Source organism: Monodelphis domestica, chromosome 1, assembly GCF_027887165.1.
Source record: "Monodelphis domestica isolate mMonDom1 chromosome 1, mMonDom1.pri, whole genome shotgun sequence".
Classification (NCBI taxonomy): domain Eukaryota; kingdom Metazoa; phylum Chordata; class Mammalia; order Didelphimorphia; family Didelphidae; genus Monodelphis; species Monodelphis domestica.
The window spans coordinates 617,869,851-617,894,591 of NC_077227.1; the positions used below are offsets into that span (position 1 = coordinate 617,869,851).

Sequence of the window (24,741 nt, forward strand, 5' to 3'; positions counted from 1 at the left end):
TATTATATTATAAGGAAGGAAGTGAGAACTTATTAACCACCTAAAGCTAAAGGCTTTACAGATATTATCTCAATTGATCCTCAGAACCACCCCAGGACATATTGTTCTTAGCAAAACAGTACAATAGGAAATGCTGCTATTATTCCTATTTTGTAAATGAGGAAACTGAGGCTAAGAGAGTTTAAGTGACTTACCCACCAGAACTAGTGTGTCTGATTCAAGATTGAAATTAGTTCTCCTGACACCAAGGTCAGTACTTTCTAAAATGTGCTATCCAGTCGTCTTCATGTATTGTTGTTATTTAATAAGATGATGTGTATAAAGTGTTTTTTAATATTAAAGTGTTTTTTTTTAATTTCTATTCCAATTGGACTTCTCATTGTTCTCTATATATTGTCTCTTTTTTTTTTCTTTTCTTTTTATCATGTCTTTGGTCAGAATGTCTCTAAGTTTAAACTAAAATAATCTACCCCTCTACACACTGCCCCTGACCCCAGCCCCACAAACAAGGCTCTTAATATCCTTTACTTTCTTCAAGGACTACCACAAATACTACCTCATCCATAAAGTCTTTCCAAATCTAATAAGAATGTTCTCTCTTCTCAAATATTTGAAAGTTCTTTGTTCTACTTGCTCTTGTGTTTCTAACTTACATTACAGTTTTCTATATCCACAAATATTTAATATCCTTTACAACATTGTAAATTCTTTGAGACTTGATATAATGTCCTTTAAAAGACTCTTCCAAAATAATAAAGACCATGTAGGAAATTAAACATCCCTGAGGAAGCTAGGTTGGTCATTAAATATAGTCTAATACTGGAGTCAGGAAGACCTCTATTCACCCTCAGACACTAGCTATGTGATCCTGGGCAAATAAAACTGGAAAAGGAAATGGAATACTACTCCACTATCATTGTCAAAAAAATCCCATGGACCAAATTGGTTACCATCTCTGAAAGAAGGAATGTAGGGAGGGAGACAATTTGGATTTCATAATTTTAGAAAATGCATTTTGAAAATGGTTAGTACATGAAACAGGGAAAATAAAATATCTTTGATTAAGAAAATGCCATGATCAGAGTTAATGGAAAGTCAGATATATCTGCATAACAACAGGGAATTAAGCAGAAATTTGTCTGAACCAAAGTTGCCTCAAAGGTTTTTGTCAAGTTCAAATGAGATCTTGTATATAAAGTACTTTGTAAACTTTAAACTTTATTATTTTTTTATTTAGTCAATTTCAAACATTATTCTTCTAGAAAAATCTTTTTCTATTCCTCCCTCTCCTCTCCCCTCCACTCCCATAGCTGGTGCACAATTCCACTGGGTATTACATGTGTCCTTGATCATAATTCATTTACATAGTGTTGGTATTTGCACTAGGATATTCATTTAGAGTTTACATCACCAATCATATCCCCCTTGACCCATGTAATCAAGCCGTTGCTTTTTTTTGGTGTTTTTACTTCCCCAATTTTTTCCTCTGAATGTGGATAGTGTTCTTTCTCCTATATCCCTCCAGGTTGTTTGGGATCAATGCATTGCCACTAATGTAGAAGTCCATTACATTCAATTGTACCATAGTGTATCAGTCTCTGTTTACAATGTTCTCCTGGTTCTGCTCCTTTCGCTCTGCATCACTTCCTGGAGGTTGTTCCAGTCCCCATTGAATTCCTCCACTTTATTTTTCCTTTGAGCATAATAGTATTCCATCACCAAAATATACCACAATTTGTTCAGCCATTCCCCAACTGAAGGGCATCCCCTCATTTTCCAATTTTTTTGCCACCACAAAGAGAGCAGCTATGAATATTCTTTTACATGTATTTTTCCTTATTATTTCTTCGGGGGTACAAACCAAGCAGTGCTATGGCTGGATCAAAGGGCAGACCGTCTTTTAGAGCCCTTTTGGCATAGTTCCAAATTATCCTCCAGTATGGTTGGATTAATTCACAACTCCACCAGCAATTCATTGATGTCCCAATTTTGCCAAGTTCCCTCTAGCATTCATTACTTTCCTTTGCAGTCATGTTAGCCAATCTACTAGGTGTGAGGTGATACCTCAGAGTTGTTTTGATTTGCATCTCTCTGATTATAAAAGATTTAAAACACTTTTTCATGTGCTTATTAATGGTTTTGATTTCTTTGACTGAAAATTGGCTATTCATGTCCCTTGCCCATTTATCAACTGGAGAATGGCTTGATTTTTTTGTACAATTGATTTAGCTCTTTGTAAATTTGAGCAATTAGACCTTTGTCAGAGGTTTTTGATATGAAGATTGTTTCCCAATTTGTTATTTCCCTTATGATTTTGGTTACATTGGTTTTATTTTTACAAAACTTTCTAATTTAATGTAGTCAAAATTATTTATTTAAAATTTTGTGACTCTTCCTACCTCTTGCTTGGTTTTAAAAATTTTCTCTTCCAAAAGGTCTGACATGTATACTATTCAGTGTTCCACTAATTTACATAGTTTCCTTCTTTATGTTCAGGTCATTCCCCCATTCTGAGTTTATCTTGGTGTAGGGTGTTAGGTGTTGATCCAAACCTAATCTCTCCCACACTGTCTTCCAATTTTCCCAGCAGCTTTTATCAAATAGTGGATTTTTGTCCCCAAAGCTGGGATCTTTGGGCTTGTCATAGACTGTCTTGCTGAGGTCACTTACCCCAAGTCTATTCCACTGATTCTGCTTTCTGTCTCTTAGCCAGTACCAAATTATTTTGATGACCACTGCTTTATAATACAGTTTGAGAACTGGTACTACAAGGCCACCTCCCTTGGTATTTTTTTTTCATTATTCCCCTGGATATCCTTGATCTTTTGTTCTTTCGAATGAACTTTGTTATGTTTTTTTCTAATTCAGTAAAAAAAAAGTTTTTTGGAACTTCGATGGGTATGCCACTAAATAAATAGATAAATTTGGGTAGAATGGTCATTTTTATTATGTTATCTTGTTCTACCCATGAGCAATTAATGTTTTTCCAATTGCTCAGATCTAGTTTTAGTTGTGTGTATAGTGTTTTGTAGTTGTGTTCATATAGTTCCTGTATTTGTCTTGACAGATAGATTCCTAAGTATTTTATATTGTCTAGGGTGATTTTGAATGGAATTCCTCTTTCTAATTCCTTTTGCTGAGATGTGATGGAGATAAATAGAAATGCTGATGGCTTATGTGGGTTTATTTTGTATCCTGCAACTTTACTAAAATTGTTGATTATTTCCATTAGCTTTTTAGTTGATTCTCTAGGATTCTTTAATTAGACCATCTTATTCACAGAGTGATAGCTTGGTCTCTTCATTGCCAATTTTAATATTTTCAATTTTTTTCTTCTCTAATTGCTACTGCTAGTGTTTCTAGTACAATTTTAAAGGTAATAATAAATAATAAAGGTAATAATGGGCATCCTTGTTTCACTCCTGATCTTCTTGGGAATGCATCTAGTTTATCCCCATTGAAGATAATGTTGGCTGATGATTTTAGATAGATACTGTTTATTATTTTTAGGAAAGACCCTTCTATTCTTATATTTTCTAGTGTTTGCAATAGAAATGAGTGTTGTATTTTGTCAAAGGCTTTTTCTGCGTCTATTGAGATAATCATGTGATTTTTGTTGGTTTGCTTGTTGATATGGTCGATTATGTGGATGGTTGTCCTGATATTGAACCATTCTTGCATTCCTGGTATGAATCCCACCTGATTATAGTGAATAACCCTCCTGATCACTTGATTGAGTCTTTTTGCTAGTATCCTATTTAAGATTTTTGTGTTTATGTTCATTAAGGAGATTGGTCTGTAGTTTTCTTCTCCATTTTTGACCTGCCTGGTTTTAGAATCAGTACCATATTTGTGTCATTAAAGGAATTTGGTAGAACTCCCTCTTTGCTTTTTATGTCAAATAGTTTTTGTAGTATTGGGATTATCTGTTTTTTGAATATTAGATAGAATTCACTTGTGATTCCATCAGATCTTGGGTTTTTTTTTCCTTAGGGAGTTCTTGATGGTCTGTTTGATTTCTTTTTCTGATATGGGATTATTTAAGAATTCTAATTCTTCTTCTGTTAGTTTAGGCAATTTATATTTTTGTAGATATTCATCCATATCACCTAGATTGGCATATTTATTGCCATATAATTGGGCAAAATATTTTTAATGATTGCCTTAATTTCCTCTTCATTAGAGGTGAGTTCTCCCTTTTCATCTATGATACTGTTAATTTGCTTTTCTTTTTTCCTTTTTTTATTAGATTGACTAGTACTTTGTCTATTTTGTTTGTTTTTTCAAAATGCCAGCTTCTAGTATTATTTATTAGTTCAATAGTTTTATCACTTTCAATTTTATTAATTTCTTCCTTTATTTTTAGGATCTCTAATTTGGTTTTCCTCTGGGGATTTTTAATTTGTTCACTTTCAAGTTTTTTGATTTGCATGTCCAAATCATTTACCTCTGCCCTCCCTAATTTGTTAATATATTAACTCAAGGATATAAAATTTCCCCTGAATACTGCTTTGGCTGCATCCAATAGAGTTTGAAAGGATGTCTCATCATTGTCATTTTCTTCAAAGAAATTATTGTTTCTATGATTTGTTCTTTAACTAACCGATTTTGGAGAATCATATTGTTTAATTTCCAATAATTTTTAATTTGGCTCTCCACGTACCCTTACTGATCATTATTTTTATTGCCTTATTATCTGAAAAGGTTGCATTTATTATATCTGATTTTCTGCATTTGTATGCCATGTTTTTATGACCTAGTATACATTCAATTTTTGAGAATGTACCATGTGCTGCTGAAAAGGTGTATTCCTTTTTGTCCCTATTTATTTTTCTCCATATATCTATTAATTCCACTTTTTCTAAGATTTCATTCACCTCTTTTACCTCTTTCTTATTTATTTTTTGATTTGATTTATCTAAATTTGATAGTGGTATGTTCAGGTCTGTGTATAGTTTTACTGTTTATGTCCTCCTTCAATTCTACTAGTTTTTCCATTAGAAATTTGGCTGCTATACCATTTGGTGCATACATGTTGATTACTGATATTTCCTCATTGTCTATACTTTATCAGGTTGTACTTACCTTCACTATCCCTTTTATTAAGGTCTATTTTTACTTTGGCTTTGTCAGATATCATGATTGCAACTCCTGCCTTCTTTCTATCAGTTGAGGCCCAATAGATCTTGCTCCAACCTTTAATTCTGAGCTTGTGAGTATCTACCTGCCTTATGTGTGTTTCTTGTAGACAACATATGGTAGGATTTTGGATTCTATTCCACTCTCATATTCGTCTACGTTTTATGTGTGAGTTCATCCCATTCACATTCAAAGTTATGATTGTCACTTGTGAATTCCCTAGAATTTTGATATCCTTCCCTTGTTCTGTCCTTTCTTTTTTGGCTATATCCTTTTAAACTAGTGGTTTACTTTTAATCAATCCTCCTAATCCCCTCCCTTGATATGCTTCCCTTTCTGGTCCCTCCCTTTTGGTTCCCTTCTTGTTTTAAAATTTTTTAGGGTCTGTTAAGTTCCCTCCCCCCCTCTCCTTCCCTCCCTTTTTGTACTCCCTCTCCCCTACCCCGTTTAGTTTTCCCTTCTCCCTTACCCTGTAAGATAAGATAGAATGCAAGATCCCAATGGATCTGGATGTTCTTCCCTCTCAGAGTTGATTTCACTGACTGTAAGGTTTAAGTATTTCCTATTAGCACTCTCTTCCTCTCCTTATGAAAGTATTCTTCCCCTCCTCTTACCTTGTGTATCTTTGTGTGAAAAAGATTATTCTATTTTATTTCTTCAAGTATCTCTTGGTACCATCTTCAATTCTTCCCCCCCCTTTTTTTTTTATTTTTTGGTTTTCATCTTATAGCCCTTAATGCCCCAATCTTTTCCTATGAGTCATTCTTCTAATTACTATAATAATGAATATAATTTTTGAGAGTTACAAATAACATTTTCCCCATATATTAATTCCCCATATATATAATTTGATCTAATTGTACCCCTTAAAGAAGAGAGTTTGAATTAAAAAAAAGAACATTTTTCTCCTTTTCCCTTCTTTTTCTTATTTACCTTTCCATGTTTTTCTTGATCTTTGTGTTTAGATGTCAAACTTTCCATTTAGTCCTAGTCCTTTCTTTACAAATCCTTGGAAATCTTCTATTTTGTTGAATGTGCCTGGAAGTATATAGTCAATTTTGATTGATGGGTGTTTCTTGGTTAAAGACCCAGTTCTCTTGCCTTTTTGAATATCGTGTTCTAGGCCTTGCTGTCTGAGCACCCAAGGTCTGTGCTCTCCCGTCCGCCTGAGCTTCAGGTGTATCTGCTATCTGGGGTAGGTCTTTGGTGGCCTTAGTCAGCTCCCATGGACCTAGAGGTGACCCTCGCTCACTTGCTGATTCTGGCAACGCTGGCTCTGAATCTGACTCTGTAGGTGGGGTGGGGGAGGGTATATCGGCTCACGTTTGGGTGGGAGATTTTTCACCCTCTTATAGTGTAGAAATGCCCAAGTCCCACATACCTTCAATGCTGTGCCCTCCTATAGGGTTCCTCCATTCTTATGAAAATGGTTTTAATGGTATTTTGAGGTAGTCTATGTCAGTGGGTAAAGGGGAGAGGAAGCGTCCCACATCTAGACTGCTGCCATGCTTACCCAGAAGTCCTAAACTTTATTTTTTATTTGTTTGTTTTTCAGTTTTTTTTTTTTTAAATATCATGTCCCCCCACTAAAAACAAAATTCATTAGGTACCTACAGGTGATGTGCTTTCCTGCAGTTATCTAGGGAGTTCCTAAAATTAGAAAAAAAATGATATTGTTCCTAGGGCCACACTTGAATAGCAACTAAGTGAACATTGGACAGAATACTGGTATGGAGTCAGAAAGATCTGAATTCAAACATTGCTCTACTATGTGATGCTGGACCAGTCAGTTAAACTTTTTGAGTCTCAATGTCTTCAGCTATAAAGTTAGGATAATTACTAATAGCAACTTTGTCCAGGGATGTGAGGATTGAATGAGAAAATCTGTCTTTTTGATATCAAACCTCTACCGCTGTTGCTCTGTGGCAGTAAGACATAAACCACAACTGCCTCCACAGAACTAAAACTGAGATTTACACAGAAGAAAATGGGTATTCATAGAGTAGATGTGAGTAGGTGGCAATGCCTAATCCAAGAGTGATTCAATAAAAAGAACTGTGGTAAAAGATATCTGAAAGGCATTCTATGGAAGTCTGGTAATGTGGCAAGAAAGAAGAGTGTGAAGCAGAGCACCAGGATGCTACATTTGTTGCCTCAAAATGTAAGTAGGAATAGAGGGAGGCCTCCATCATGCAGGCTGTGGTGAAATCTTGGGCGGCCTTATGAACCAGTCATACAAAATGGGCAGGCATTAATACATTTATTTTATTCTGCATCTTTGGAGAGAACACTGAAATCAGTACTTGCATGTTACTACTAGATAGGGGTTGCTACACATTTAGGAACAAATATACCTGGGAGGGCATTCTGCTCAAAAATTTCTGTTCTATATAGTCTACCTTTGAAGATTAATTGGGGTGAATTAGATCATTTTTAAAAGGGCCACTAGGAGCATCAGTCATTCACAGCTTTATATGAATTTCCTTCTTCAAATAACCATACCAATACTTAACTGTGATCAGCATCATTCAAAAAATCAATGTTGGATTTCTAGGGGGAAATGTTGTGTAATTTTGGACTATGGGATACTTTAGGAAATAAGATGTGGGATTAAGATTTGGGATAGAATTAAGACACTTTTTATACCTTGTACAAGTTAAAGGAGATAGGAGGTAAATAGATAGAAAAGAAGTTTGAGCACATATTCTTACTTTACTTTACCATTTTCTTTAAGGTCCTGTTTATGTTTTAAGTTACTGATGTTTAAAAGGATTTGTATGAAAGGTTCCACAACTGGTCATCTCTAGCTCCTGTAATTTAGTTTTCTCTAGTTCAGCACCATGTTTCTTTGGTCATTCTCTTCCAAATCCATTATAGGAAGAAGAAAAGAGGAAAAAGAACAAGAGAAAGAAGATAAAAAAGAAGGAACAAGGAGAATAAAAAACACTGGGACAAAAATGAAAAGGAGGAAGAAAAGAAATTAAAGAGAAGAAAGAATACAGAAAATAGAGAAATATACCTCCCCCCCCAAAAAAAAGAAAATGGAAACAAGGAAAAGAGGGCAAAGAAAAAAAAAGAGGAAAAGGAAAAGGAGACCAAGACAGAAAAGTTTTAGAACAGAGGTTCTCAACCTCTCAATTTGTAGCAATGAGAATATATAATGAATATCAGGTATTTACATTCTGAATCATAACTGTATCAAAATTATAGTTTTGAAGTAGCCACCAAAATAATTTTTTGGTTTGGGGTCACTGCAACATGAGGAACTGTATTATGGGGTCACGGCATTAGAAAGGTTGAGAATCACTGGTTCAGAAGGATGGTGAAAGGGAGGGTTAGATAAAAGAGAATAGTAGGAAGGAGAGGAGGAGTAAAGGCTAGGAAAGGACCAGAAGAAAAAATAAAAAGAAGCAAGAAAGGAGGCAGAGAAAAGGAAAGAGAAGAAAGAGGAAGAAAAAGACAAGGGAAGAGGAAATGAAAGAGAAGAAAGAGTAGCTAGGTGGCTCACTAGGCAGGTCTGGCCCCAAGACATCCTGGGTTCAAATTTGATCTTACATACTTCCTTGCTGTGCAAGCTTGGGGAAGTTATTTAAAACCCTCATTGCCTAGCCCTAGCCCTTACCACTCTTCTGCCTTGAAACCAATACTTAATATTAATTCTATGATGGAAGGTGAGAGCTTAAAAAATGAGAGAGAAGGGAAAAGTCAGACAATTATTAAGATGCCAACAGTTTAGAGAAATACATGTAGATAAGGACTAGAATGTGAGGCATCAGAAACAGAATTTGAAAAGTCATATAATGGTTAGAATTCAGAACAAGAGTCAAAGGAGACTCTTTAAATCACCACAGCAAGGAAGACCCTCTAAGTTAAATCTGTAGGAGCTCAGAACACAACAAGAAAGCCAGAACAATAGCAAAGTAACAAAATAAATTAAAAAAAATCAGTAAAGACAGAGTGAGCCACAAACTCTGAGCAATTAACTGATCCTTTGGAGGAGTGTCTTTTTATTATTCTCTTACAGTCTAACTTCCAATACCTCTAACACCATGCCTGTACTGATAGGATTAACACTGAAGTATTAATTATTAAATTAAATAAACTTTTCTCATTTCTCATCTTCCTCTGCAGATGTCCTGTGTACTCTCTCCTCCCTTTATGAGACTGACACTGCTCACTGATGGATTCTTTTAGTGGCTCTTACTTCTAGGCCTTTTCCTCTCTATTTATTATCTCTTATTTTCTCACCTTCTCTGGGTTCAAGTTTCATCTCTAGACATTACAGATAAATCTCAAATCTATGCATTCTATTGCAATGTCTCTCCTACACTGTTCTACATTGTCAATTGCCTGCTGGAGATGACTATCTAGCTGTCTCATTGACATCTCAAACTCAACGTGTAAAACAAAAGAACTTATTATCTTTCTCCATAAATTCACCCATTCTCCAAACTTCCTTATTTATCTTAAGGGTATCATCACCTTTCCAGGCATCCAGGTGTGTAACATTGGAATTAACTTTGATCCTTCTCTTTCTCTCAAACATTATTATTATCAATTCTAAGAAGGAAGATAAAGGTTTTTTTTTTTAATTTAAGTAATGTTCATATGGAAAATATATTCTTCTAATGGACAAAATTCTTATATGTAGAATTATTTTTTTCTATATAGACAGGCTATCCCAAAAGCCTTGGTGCAATTTTAAGCTACTAAAACTTAAAACTGCCTTAAGACCCTTCAGATAACCTGTATTCTCTCTTATATCTCAGTAGCTCAATGCCAAAAAATGACATAAGAGTTTCAAATTTAAATTTGGCAAATTTTACGTGGTGAAGTCACCCATAATGCACTGAAATAATCTGAAATTGAGGGAAGTCAGTAACCCAGAAGAAACTAATTATTCTTTTCCAATTTTAACATTATGAATTTTTATTTTTGCACAATATATTCTTAGCACTTTAAGTCCCTTATGTTTAAAAATTCTGAATGTAGAGAGCTTAATTTTAGAGCTAAAGATACCTTGCAGTCTAACACTCTCATCTTCCAAATGAAAGAACAGAGAGGTTGAATAATTTGCCTAAAATCACATAATGATTTAGAACCATTTAGTATTAGAACCTAGATCTCTTGACTACTGCTCCAAAATCCTCTTTCCATTAAAAGAAGGATCTATACACACATACAGATCCACATAGAGCTACATAGATCCTTTTCCTCCTTTCTTAATCCTAATGCCAGCTTCTAATGGTGGGCTTCCTTCTTTTATCACTCATATTCCACCAGGCTACATTCCTTTGTATTTCTCCATCATACCATCAAGAAACCTAATCATCCTGCAAGATTACATCAATTTTGGTATTCACACCTCATCAGTACCCTTTGCCCCCTGGGAACTCTCTACAGGACAGAGTTCCTTTGGGGGGAAAATGCCAGTTAAAGAGAGTTCCATAGCTTCATTTCCTACTTGGCTACCTTTTTTGGGGGGACTACTCCATTGGGTTCCATCCCCAGGAAGTTTCTCTGTCAGTTTTCTTTTGTTTGTAGTTTTTTGCATTAGATTACAAACTCTTTGAGGGCAGAGATTCCCTTTTTTGTATTTGCATTCCCAGAGTTTAGCACAGTGTCTGAAACATAATGGGCTCCTTATATTTATTGACTGAATGATATTTTGAACCTCTAGCAGTATCTGTCACTTGATCTGGGAAACTGGAAAAGGAAAAGAAAAGATAATCTGATAATGAAGTGAATGACTTAAAGCAGAAGTTTACATTTTCATTCATGAATTACATATCTTTGAGAAATATGCAGTAGTTAAGGGACTTTACAAATACTTAAACATACACATACACATACATACTCACAAAAATAGAATCAACTTCAGGTTATCAATCAAGCAATTAATAAACCTTTATTCATTGCTTATCTGCCAGCACTGTGCTAAGTGCTGAGAATACAAAAAGAGTCCAAAAATGTCCTTGCCCTCAAGGAGTTTACAAACAGCAGAGAAAACATGGGAATATAAATGTATGTGTGTCTATGTATATGTGAGTGTGTATATATGCATATCTATGTGTGTATGTCTATGTATACATACACTTCAGCAAGTTCTAGGAAAATAGGAAATAATTAATGGAAGAAAGACATAGGTTAAGAGAGAATAGGAAAAGGTTGAATTTTAGTGAGAATGAAAGGAAACCCAACAGATCATTCCAGGGATGGGTGGGGACAATCAAAGAAAATGCTCTGAGCTAAGAAATGGAGTGTCTTGTTTGAAGAATGGCCAGAAGGTCACTGTCATCTAATTTTAAAAATGCCTATCTTTGGGGAGTAGGTATAAGAAAACTGTAAAGGTAGAATGGGGCTAAGTTATGAAAGACTTTGAATGGCAAACAGAACATTTTATATTTGATCCTAGAGGCAATATTAGATTCCAGAATTTATTGAGTATGAGGGTAATCTGATCAGACCTACTTCTTTGTAAAATAACTGTAATGGCTGAATTGAAGATGGATTGGAGTGAGGAGAGATTTGAGGCAGATGGATCCATGAGCAGGCTACTGAAACAAGCATGAAGTGCTGGGATCCTGTACAAGAGGGGGCAGCATTGGAGGAGAGAGGGGGTCTTATTGGAGAAATGCTGCAAACTGTAATAAAAGAGATAAAAAACATTAAATCAACATGACTTGGCAATAGGCTGGATAGGGTTTGGCAGGGAGAGAGATGTATTAAGGACACCAAGGATGCTAACCTGAGGGGCTGGGAGGATGCTGTTGCCCTCCACAATAACAAAGAGGGTAGGAGTGAGAAAGGGTTTAGGGGGAAAATGATGAGTTATGTTTTGGACATACTGAGTTTAAGATATCTAATCTATATCTACTTCAAAATATATGAAAAGTAGGTAAAGATTCAAGGTTGGGGATCAGCAGAGATTGAGAATCATCAGCATAGAGATGGTCATTAAATCCATGAGAATGATGAGATCATCAAATGCAATATTATAGAGGGGGAAGAGAAAAGAGTCCAAGGTAGAAACTTCAGGGCTAAAAGATGTGACCTAGAGAAGGATATAGCAAAGGAGACAGAGAAGGAACAGTGTGGTAAATGAACCAGGAGAGGATGATAGCCCAAAAAACCTTTCTATAGAAAAGAAAGTATCAAGGAGGAGCTCAGAATGACCAATACCATCAAAGGACAGGTTAGAGTGAGAAAGGGCTATTGGATTTGGCAACTAAGATCATTTGTAAAGATGGAAAGAGCAGTTTCAGTGGAATGATAAGGTTCAGAAGTCAGAGTGTAAAGGATTAAAAGGAGGGTGAGAGGAGAGAGAGTGGAGATAATTATCGCCTATAGCCTTTTCTAGGAGTTTAATTACAAAGGGCAGAAGAGATACAGGATGATAGTTGACAAGAATGGGAGCACCAAAGAAAGGTTTTTCAGGATGCAGGAGACATGGACATGTTTATAGGAGGTAGGAAAAAAGGCAAGAGAGAGAGAGAGAGAGAGAGAGAGAGAGAGAGGGAAAATAAGTGAAAACATTAGAATAGCAGAAAGGGTAATTTGTTGTATAAGATGTGTTAAAAGGGAATTGAACCCAAGATACCATATATGCAAATTACATATAAATGTATATATTAATACATATGAAAATACATATGTATGTACCTATACACACAGACACACATATATATCAGGCATGCTAAGTGGGTTCACATCTCCAAGTCTGGATCATATATATCACAGAATTTTGAAAGAACTAGTATCCTGGGATCACTAATGGGAACTCAGAATCACAGTTTGGTGATCCCAGAGTAATTAAGAGAATGAGAAAGTTGACATGCTAGAAATTTTTTTTTAAAGATCAACCTTCTAAATCAGAAAAAAATACTTCCTGAATGGTAGAGATCTCTATGGAGACATAAATGAACTGATGCTGAGTAAAATGATCAGAACAAGAACATTGCACACACTAAGAGCAATGATTGCTATTCTCAGCAATAAGGAGTCAAGACAATCCCAAAGGACTCATGATGAAAAATGGTATTCATCTCCAGAGAGAGAAGTCATGTAGTCTGAATGCAGATGGAAGGATATGATTTTGCATTTTATTTTCTAAATTTTTAATACTTATCTTCTTCTAAAACATGATAAATATAAAATATATTTTGTAGGATAGCACATTCGTAACCTTTGTGAAATTGTTACCATCTCAGGAAAGAGGAGGGATGAAGAGAGAGAATTTGGAACTCAAAGTGTTAGGAAATGAATGTTGAAAATTGTTTTTGTCATGAAATTGAAGGAAAATAAAACATTGCTGAAGAGTAAAAAAGAAAATAAAAATCTTAAAATGCTATATAAATGTGCATTACATTTGACATATATAGTATATTCAGCAAGGTGATTTTTACTATTTTTTATGGTATCCTCATGGATAATTTAGAGAAATTTAGGCCAGATGGATTTCTAGATAGATAACTAACCAAAACTCAAAAGCTTTAATTAATAAATTGATAGCAGTCTGAAAGGTCTCTAGTGGCAGTTTACAATAACAATAATAATAACACATCATATTTATAGATCCCATTAAGTTTTACAAAGAGCTTTCTCATGGCCCTGTAGCATTCAGTATTTGGCCTTATTGAGTTCAATATTTTTAACAGTGACAGAGAAGACACTCATAAAATTTCTAGTTTAAAAAGGTGGAAGAGAAAGCTGATATATCAAGAGATATCCCAAGTGAAATGGCCAGTCCTCAATTCAATTTGATTTAAATAGTTTTTTTTTTTATTCAGTGCCTACAATATACAAGGAACTATGTACTAGGCAGTTCATATAAAAACATCAAAATGAAATAGCTTCTGCCCTCAGGAAGCTTACATGAAGGGAGTAATATTGGGGAAGAATATAACATATGATATCAGTCAACTTGGTGGTGCAGTGGATAGAGTGCAGGAACTAAAGTTAGAAAGACATTTCCCTGACTTCAGATTAGCTTTATGACCCTGGGCAAGTAACTTAACCTTGTTTGCCTCAGTTTCCTCATTTGTAAAATATGCTAGAGAAGGAAATGTCAAAACACTCCAGTACTGTTGCCAAGAGAACTGCAAAATGGGATCATGAACTACTGCATATGACAGAAAACAACTGAACAAATGATAGATGTATATATGTGTACACACACACACAGAGTGCCTTCTACATAGCATTTTAAAATGTTTAGTTTCGTTTTGCTTTTATTTATGTTCAATTGTACTACATTGAGCCTACAAGGAAGATAAAGATTCAGATGGGCAGAATTTAGAGAAGACATCTTCTATGTATAACTGGCTGTACAAATGTATAAAGGTAGGAGGGGAAATACCAAGTCACTTAACTTTGTTTGCCTCAGTTTTCTCATTTGTAAAATGAGCTGAAGAAGGAAATGTCAAACCACTCTAGTATTGTTGCCAAGAGAACTGCAAAATGGGATCTTGAACAGCTTCATGTGACAGAAAAACAACTGAACAAATGATAGATGTGTATGTGTATACACACACACACAATAATTTGAGGTGACCAATGGTTTTAGAGTATTAGATCCTGGGTAGTTCAGGGAACCAGAGCCACATAGCAAAGCACTCTGAGTTCTTACCTGAAACTGCAGAGTGCCTTCTGCATAGAGTTTAAAAAGTGTTTAGTTTAGTTTTGTTTTTAATTACATTGAGTTGTACTACGTTGAGCCTACAAGGAAGATAAAGATTCAGACAGGAAGAGTTTAGAGAGAGTCTTCTACATATAGCTGATTGTTCAAATGCATAAAGGTGGAAGGGGGGATACCAATTAATCAATAAGCATTTATTAAGCCCCTACTTTGGGCAACAGCCAAAAATACAGTTTGGCAGCAATGTCTAGTGAGTGATGGAGAACATATAAAATACTATTGGAAAGGTAAGTTGGCATCCAAATTCAAAGCATCTTAAATACCAGCCTGAGAAGTTTGTGTTATATTCCAGAATCCATAGGGAATCAAAGAAAGTTTGGGACAGGTATGTGACCCTCAGATGTATGTCTTAGAAAGATCTCTTTGGTGCTAGTGCAGAGGATAGACTGGAGACAGGACAGCTTGAAAGCAAAACACATTCATACTGCCAACTCCCTTTTCCCAGGAAGATAATAAATTCAGTGAGAGTTTAGGCTACCATTTCTATCTGAGACATGATGTCAAATCTCTGTAGCCCTTGTAGCAGAGTAGGAAGTAATTGAACACAGAGTAAAATGGGAAAATTCTTGAATTCAGTCTACTTAGTTTTGTTTTGCTTTTCTGTGAATTTATAAACCAACTGGGCTAAAATTTCATTATTTATTATAAGATTTTATGATCAAATGAGGTTTTTATGGTTTTCTCACTTTGTTTCTTAATTTATTTCCGTTAAATCTACTGTTATCTCCTAAAAGAGTTAATAAGTAAACTAGAAGAAACAAAACAAAAAGACAACTAAGATAGGTTGCCAAATGAAAATTACAAAGGTCTTATATCAGTTTATGATTGGTTATAATGGTCACTCAAAAATGCCTTTTAGATTTTTATAAGACCTATCGCTTGTTTCTGCATGCCTAGTTAATGAAGTCACTGTTTAATGTTGTGGAGCAAGTGATGGTCAAGAATTATCATGCCCAGTTAATTTCACACCAAAAAAATGCACATTTCTGAGGCATGATGATGTTAATTTTCATTGATGCTGGAACAAGTTTAATTACTCCATAAATTTTTGGCAAAAATATGAGTTAACAGGGATGGCATGATTCATAGTTTATAACAATTTTGCCATTCATACCCAGATATTCAATAGACTTTGTGTGTGTGTGTATGATTTTATTAGTATCAAGACATCCTTTACCTATAGAGATCAATATCTTATATAATTATAGAATCAAGGAGTAGTCTGAGATACCAAGCTAAGTGATTTGCCTAGGGTTAGACTGCCAGTATGTCAGAGGTAGAGCTTTAAAGTATGTCTTCCTAACTCTTAGACCAACTTTCTATTACATTGCTACATGTTTATTTTGATTTTTTTTTTAAAACCCTTACCTTCTGTCTTGGAGTCAATACTGTGTATTGGCTCCAAGGCAGAAGAGTGGCAAGGGCTAGGCAATGGGGATCAAGTGACTTGCCCAGGGTCACACAGCTAGGAAGTGGCTAAGGCCAGATGTGAACCTAGGACCTCCCGTCTCTAGGACTGGCTCTTAATCCACTGAGCTACCCAGCTGCCCCCTATTTTGATTTTTAATCAAGATTCTTTTCATAGGTCTACATGGAAGGCAAGTATGCATCAAAAAGTGGTCTCTGGGGCTCATGTCTAGTCACTACATATAATAGTTTGGTACCATTTTGACTGACATGACTACAAAAGAGTATTTTATAACTTTTATGTGCCAGTACTCCTGTCACACTTGTATCAGGGTGTTTTTCAATCATATCAGCATAGAAGAAAGCACAAAGCTTCCCAAAAGAGAGTATTGAGTCAAAATCTCCAGATATTAGTCAGTAGATATTGTGAAGATTGGATTTGGCTATCTCTGATTGTAACAATAAAAGTACTTAGCTCTTCCTTTATTGTGAAGATTGAATTTTAATCCCCTATCTATTTTTAGATTTTAATCCCCAAAAGTGTTAACCCAGTATTTAAAGTAGATCTACCCATTTTAACCACAAAAGGTGTGAACTAACCACAAAACGGGTGAACACTCATTTCATACATTGAGTTCACAGTCCTGGAGAGGAGTGTCTGCTGTGATTGGTAGATATAAAATTTAGGGGAGAAAAAGATCTTTAAATAGAGGAAATTGAGGCACACAGAGAGAAATGAAGGATTCAGCACTCAGAGTTGGACTGGAAGAGACTCACTTGGGCTTGGAGTGAAGAAAGTCACTTGGGGCTGGAGGAAAGGCAGATACTTGAAGAGAGAGTGGAAGACAGTCACTCAGACTTGGAGTGAAGACACTTGGCTGTGGAACTGGACCCCTAGAAGAGCTTCTGCAGAAGATCTCAGACTGCTTTCTTTTTAGAAGGTCACTGTGGTGAGTGTAAAGGCTGACTCCTTCCTTGCCCTTTCTGGAGGTATGAACCTCTGAGAAAGGTCGATCATCTTGATACTCCTTTCCCCTGACTGTTGCCTTAGAATTTCTACCTGGTTCAGAGGAAGCTGGAGCTTTCTCCATCTCTCTCCCCCTTTTTCTCTCTTCCTTAATATTGTAAAAAAAAAAAAAACTACCATAATTTCATTTATTTTAGTAATTCATTTTTGGATTTAGAAATTAAGTCCCTGGCAACCACCAATTAAAATATTAAGTCTCAACCACAAATACATTTAACAATATCCTAAGTAGATATGTCAGAACATTATGGATAAAAGGATACCACAAGACCAAAGGGAAAAGGCAATTGGTATGTACAGTATATACAAGACTCTGCTGAGATAATTCTATAGCCCCAGATCATTGAGAAACATCTGCACTGATTGGGGGCTGACTATATAGACATTTCCTTTAAAGTATTTATGGAGGCAGAGAGTAAGAAGGAGGTTGCTCTATTTTGGATTAGACCAGTTTATGTGTGTTAAGGGGAAGTCTGAAGACTGCATGATGAGAATGCCATAAATTATAGCTGAGTCTTGAATGAATAGTATAGGTGAGTAGACACCTATGGAGCTGGAAACATCTTATCATTAACTCAGAACTCATTAAAGAGAAAATGCCCTTGAACCCAACACTTCATCTTTGCCTCGTTTTTGCTAAGCTTCACAGATTTCTAAATGCAAAATAGAAACAAGTCATCTGACCTTCTTATTCATGACCCTGCCTAAAGCACTGTCAAGATTTATACTCCAAACCTTATTTACTTTTTACCTTTTATTCTTCTTTTAGATGGACCATAACTGGATGCAGAATTCTAGCATTTCCTCCTTTGTCTTCTTCTCACATGCCTTAGACCATAAGAATGTATTTACTTGAGTTTATTCATAAGGGGAAAAGCAAATGTAAAATTCAAATTACAGTTACATGAGGATTAAACTAAGCAGGAATATGCAAGGTAAGATGGTGCCTACATTTTCTGACCTAATCCTTAACTAAAATACTCCAGACCGAACCTAGCTTTTATGATTTTCTCTAGCTCAGAAATGTATAGTATGATTCATTGACTTTGGGAAAGAGAATTAAATCTTTTACATCAGAATATATTCCCATTCTCATTTCTGATTCGTTTCCTTGGTCTGAGTTCTGGATCAAGATTATTCTTTTAAAATACTTGAATCTTTAACAATTAATAAGCCCCTTGATGCTTAGCCCACTTTCTCCTATGTAATCACTTAATTAAGAACAAGATCTTTTCCTCAGAAGAAATAATACAAGGGATTTTTTTTTAAATCACAGTTGAAGTTTTGCCCTTTTTTCAGAAAACCTTATATGGTTTAATGCCCAATTTAGTCCCTGAAATGGCAGAAAGGAATTCATCACACACACACACACACACACACACACACACACACATACACACACATATTTACATGCAAACAAAACTTTCTATAGATAGTTCTGATGGGTATATGCATTCATGAACTATATATATGAAGCATATTTAACATTTTAACATTTTTGAATCAGCAATATAATTTGTTCCTTTTTTTTTTTTGCAAAAATAAAAACTGAAATTCACTAGGTAATGCTAGGATAAGGCAATCCTGATTTTATCTCAAGGTTCTCATACCACTTTTACTCATTTAGCTTTGAAGGAAAAAAAAAATTAAATAAAACTTAACATTTAGTTATCTTAATTCAGCTTCCCCCTTCAAGTATTTCCTACTTCTAAGGATGTGGACCTTGAATTGAATTTTCCTTAAAAAGCAAAGGCAGTACATTTCATGTTTCTGACCCCGGTTTTGTGGGACTTAGGCTTAGGCAAGTTCTTTTGCACATTTGTTCAGAAAAATGCACACTTTATCCAAATAACCAAAGTTAAATATAAAATATAGGTCTTTTTCAAAATTGAATGTTCAGATTTTGTACAGGCTAAAACGTGGAAATCATATAAGTCTTAAAATTATGACCTTCAAGTGTACTTCAATATTTCACTATATCTGCATAACCATAATATTTCCAGGCTGAATTATGAAGACTCACAATCTGTTCTGTTTTGCTTAAGATTTAATGAAGATTTGTTACCAGTAACCTGAGATGAAGAACTGAAATATACTCTGCCTATAAGGAAAAAGAAAGTCATTTGAAGTAATTCTCATTGCTTTGTTCCCTGAATATCTTATACACCAGAAGTAGATTCTCAGAGTGGTTTCAAAAGTGAGGATTTTAAATAGGCAGTGAAAGGATGGTTGCCAACAAAGACAAAATTAACTACCCTTCAAATATACTGACACCCAAAGCTTGCTCTCATGAAAAAAAAAATAGGCAAAGGAGCAAGCTTGGCTTTGAGAATGTCTTGGCTCAATTATTGCTTTAAGTGAGTAAAGATAATCCTGATGAAAGATTTGGCCCATTTTTCAGATTCAGATTACTATTCCAATGCATAAAATGAATATTTAAAATGCATCAAAAGTAATCTGAAACTGCGAGCAGATAGAAAAAAAGAGGTACCTGTCACTGATAGCTTTCTGACTTTTGACAAATTTTTTGAAATTTACTCCTCTTCCCAAATCCATAATTCTTCCAAGTTCATGACCCTTGTCCTGAGAAATCCAATTTCATAGTTTCAGATTCTTCCTTGACTTCTACTTTTTCAATACACCCAACATGTAATCATTTGCAAAGTTTTGCCAATTCCACCTTCACAATATGTCTTGAATGTATACCTTCTCTCTATTCAAACATCCATGGCAATTAAGATTTGTATCCTATTTGCTGTGGAAAGCACATATAGAAATGCTCCTCCTCTGTGTCCAAAATATCTTTCAATTCTACAGAGCCTCAGGACCAGGAGTTTCTGTAGTACCAGGGGCATCTAACTTTCAATGAATGGAACCCTATCCTTCACTTCATCCCCTTAGCAAATAAATGGTTCATGATTTTATTATTTCTCTTTGAGCAATTTGTATTTTAATTTGAGGCTTTTAAAGATTGAAATAGCTTCAAGCACAATGGACCAAATCTACAATGATATAACTTTAGACTAATAAGAGTTTTTTAGCTGAATTTTGTGTTCTAGTGAACTAACTCAATGGATTGTCTATCCAACTGCACTTCAGATCCTGAAGACTATCTTTATAGATAGAGTGCTGGGCTTACAGTTTAGAAGACCAGGTTTGAATTATGCCTCATATATCCATTAGTTATATGACCTTAGGGGAGAGGTTTAGCTCTTAAATTCTCAGTTTCCTCAAATATGAAGAGGGTATAATAATAGCACCTATATTACTAGATTATAAGTAAGAATAAAATGAAATATTGTATGTAAATCATTTGACAAAATTAAAGAAGGAGGATTAAAGAATTCTTTTCATTCATCCACTTGATTTTTTCCTGTGAGAATTATTAGGTTATCTTCCTTTGAATGGTTATGAATCACATTAAGCAGACTCTGTAATATTCCACTTACAATTTCAGTGTTATCTACAAGCAAGGGCATTGGTAGGGTTTCATATTAAACATACATAGCCATTATTATTGTTAACCATTATCATTGCAGCAAACTTCTGAATTTTTAATAGTTACTTACAGTCTTCTAACTCCTAAGGTATGACTATCAAATTAAATTCCTTTAAGGAAAGGGGAAACCAAGAATCTTTATATTAATCAAAAGTCTCAATTTCATGGTCTAGTTATTTCAAGCACTGGTTGATGGAAGAAAAATTTGTATCTTACTTAGAGTTATGTAATCCTATTTGTTTTGATATGTGCATATCATTGACAAGTTGAGTTTCTGTGTCTTTCTATCTGTCTATATCTCTCTTTTTTTCAGTTTTGAGTCTCCAGCTGAGAATAACACTCTAATAAAACTGCCTTTCTTTCTTCTCCTGGGATGACTCCCAATAAGTAGGCTTGGATTAGCAAATGTGGGTAATACCCTGTATAATGACAAATAAAATGTGTAAGGAAAGGCAAAAAAATCTTATAAAAAGATTTTTTTTTGTTTTTTCAGAAGAAATTTCAGGCACCCAGTGAAATAATATAAATATAGAAAGGCATATAGAATTACTACCTTAGGGTTTAATAATGTCTGTGTATATGGGGGAAGGGGGTTCAACTAGGTAGCATAATGGATAGTGTGATGGACCTGGAGTCCAGAAGATACTAGTTTAAATCCAGCCTCAGAAGTAGAAGTTGGGCAACTCATTTAACCTCTGTTTATCACAGCTTCCCCAATTATAAAATGGGAATAATCATAGCCCTTTTATTACAAAGTTTGTGAAGATCAAGTGAAATAATATTTGTAAAATACTTAGCACACTGCCTGACCACCTAGAAGGTGCTATATAAGTGTATATTCCTTTCCTTTAGAGGGAGAAGGTGTGGGAAGTAGGGGGGATAAGTGATATGTTTGGAGAAATGAGCAATTTTTAGCAATTCAGTATCTTTCCTGACCTTGGTCCAAATAACCTCTCTCCTAAGACCTGGCATCCACCAGTCATGGCAGCTACCTTCTTCTGTCACTTTGTCCCCATGTGGTTTCTCAGTGGCACCTTTCCTTTAGCAATGTTAGCAGTCAGATTCCTTCATAGTGATTGAGTCCTGCTTAGATGGACTTCCAGAGCCGATGAGCTTGAGTTTTTAAGGGATCCTCAAGGTTGTAGCCAATCTTCATCCAGTCAATGTACTGTCCTTTCTAATTCAATCAAGGGGAATTTTTTTGTTCTTACTCTATAAAGGAACATAGGGGTTTCAGCCTATCTTTAATTAGTTTAATATCTAGATATATGCCTTTCTATTTCTTAGATCATGCCCTAGGCTTCTTAGGCTGGGTCTTGGGAAGAATTAAATAACCCTACAATAACAAAATCCTCTTTTCAAAAAGATAATTTTGTGGACTTTGCTTTTACAGGTCACTCAGAGTGCATGGAAAGCTAATAGCATCAACAGTGAAAGGAACACTAGACAGAAATCCATAAACACTATCTTTCATCATGGCAGAACTATGTGGGGTACTCAGACCATACTGGGACAAAGTATTTTTGGGTCTGAAATCTCATTTAAAACTAGAACTTCCTGAGTTTGAGGAATCTTTCTCATGTGTTACTTGTACAAGAACCTTTGAGATTTTATTGTAACTTGGCACTTGGCTAATCACCAGTGAAGAACCTATGTGCCATGGAGAGTGGATTTTTCTGACATTAAAAAAATGTTTATTTAAAAAAAAAACCCTTAAGATAGCATAATTGAATCCATAAATTTCATTCATAGTTAATCCTGTCTCTGCTTTCAGGCTCATAAATTGAAAACTAGAAGAGGTCTTAAAATAATGTAATCCCACCCCTTCATTTTTACAAATGAGGAAAACAAGGCAAAGAAAATTGAAGGCATAGTACCTTACACAAAGAAAATGTTTGATAAATACTCTTTGGCTATTACAGGGATTTGCTCAAAGTCACACAGAGAGTACATACATAACACAGTCAGAATTTAAATCCAGGTCATCTGACTCCATAAACAATGTTCTTTCCATTGGGAAAAAAAAATTTAAATAGTCCCTTTGTTTTAGCTATCAATTCACTGGATAATTGAGCTAAAAATATCTTTCAAATTAAAGAAAATATTCATTAAATATTAAGTAGTTTTGTTTGGCAGATATGATCCCTCAAGAGTTAAAGCACACCAAAGTGTTTAATTGAAAATCTTTTATCCTAAAGGGTAACTATATTTCCCAAGAGCCCACTGACTTCCTGTCATTACATACTTCCTGTAGACTGGGAATAAATATTCAGGGAGCAGTCCTGTTCTGCCTCTTTTGGCTTGTAACCAATGGTGATGGTGGTAAGGTGGGGATTTTGAAATGGCTAATCAGCTCTGGGCATGTGGTGATTTATTGTGAATCCTCTTTATCCCTTGATTTTTAATGAGCATTTAATAAATCTAAAATATAACATTTTTATTGTTAAGATATAATTTCAATTTTTACAATTTGGCAACCAGAAGGGATAAGAAAGAATTCAATTTTTTTAAAGATAGCCTAGATAAATTTTAAGCCACATTTCTCCTGCCAGGGCTTTTCATCCACCCACCCTTGCAAACTCTGAGAGAACTCAAATCTCTCTACAGGAGCTGATGCCTTTTTCCTTTCCTACTTTTTGCCCAGTTGCTTGCTCTCCCTACTGGTCAGGCTATTTTTAGCCAGGGTACTCTTGGCAAAGAAGAGGTAAGTCGCTTCTCTCGCCCATCTGCTTAAATCTATGTTCCTCAGTTCCTCGCTGCTGCTTTTGGCATTGCTGATACTGCTTCCTCCAGCCCCTGACCTCTATCACTAATCTAGCCCTGGGCCCAGTCCTAACCCCCAACCTCCAGATCTTCCGGCTCCATTCCTAAATCGGCCTCTGCTGTTGCTGATCCTGCTGATTGCTACCACTGAGAAGCTAGGAGTCCTTGTAGTCACTCCTTAAGGCAGATGGTAAAAAACTGGGGTGTCTTTTTCTTTAGTCAACAATTAGTCTCCTTACTCCCTCTGGTGAGAGTAGCTTTTTATCTCTGGGGGGACAGGGAGAAGGAAGTTACTCTTCCAAACAGGAAGTTGATCACAAGCATGTCATATTCTATGAAAGAGCAGTGCACTACCTATTTCAAACAGCTTCCAGCTTGTAACTGATGACATTGCAACACAAAAGAGATCTGCAAGAAAAAGCAAGAGGCTTGTAATTTGGTGAAATGCCCTTCAACCGAGATGGAGACAGAATTCCAATAGAATCTTAAAGGGAGCAGTTAGGAAGCCCAGCTGCTTGAACTTCACTTCACTTCTCATCTGATTGTTGTGAAGAAGGTAGAAGCCAAACTCCCTCTCTTGTTCAATGATTATTTATATGACTAAGTACTGAAAAGATTTTGAAGCTTAGCTCAGAAGAAACTCTGTCATTATTTGTTATGAACATCTTCCCTTAGAGAAAAATAACTTTATTTCCTGAGTTGGATACATTGAGAAATCTCCAATCAACAGAGAAATACAGGAAGTTAGGTAAACTTATTTTCCTCTCTCCCCCTCCCATCTTCCTACCTCCTTTACCTTAAAGAATAAAACCTCTTAGTTAAAAGATTTGAGGGTGAGAATTACTTATTAAAAGAGAGCTTCTACCTTACCATTCTGAGAAGAGCATTCTAAATCAGTTGAGAAGAGAACAGGAAGTGTTGTGGAGAGAGGAGGGCAAGATCCAGTCTTTCCTGCAGCTTGCTTCCTGGTGTCCCTGTCCTATTACCATAATTCTTCTAAGAAGGCTATCTATTATAAGCTTTAGGATATGTTTTTTTTTTTTATTAATGCACTGATCCTTTCACTTATTTTACCTGAGATTCAAGGGAGAAATTCATCTCCTTGAAACTTTCTGCCATTTGAACCTGCCCAGTTTGAGATTCCTAAAACCCGTTATGTTCTTCCTCTCTATGGGAGATCCCACAGTACTGACAAAAGGGATCTGAACG

At 35.5% G+C, this 24,741-nt stretch overlaps 1 protein-coding gene and 1 long non-coding RNA gene across 5 annotated transcripts in view; one reads left to right on the top strand and one right to left on the bottom strand.

The window, feature by feature from the left end:
• MACROD2 (mono-ADP ribosylhydrolase 2) overlaps positions 1 to 24,741 on the bottom strand; it is a 2,426,984-nt gene that overhangs the window by 947,343 nt on the left and 1,454,900 nt on the right. The gene's annotated exons all lie outside the window — the stretch shown is intronic.
• The window catches only part of LOC103104051 (uncharacterized), a 28,874-nt gene continuing 27,644 nt past the window's right edge, over positions 23,512 to 24,741 (top strand). For all 4 annotated transcript variants that reach the window (XR_008917608.1, XR_459121.2, XR_008917605.1 and 1 more), the window contains exon 1: positions 23,512 to 24,280. This is a non-coding gene — a long non-coding RNA (uncharacterized LOC103104051). The remainder of the gene's footprint in view (positions 24,281 to 24,741) is intronic.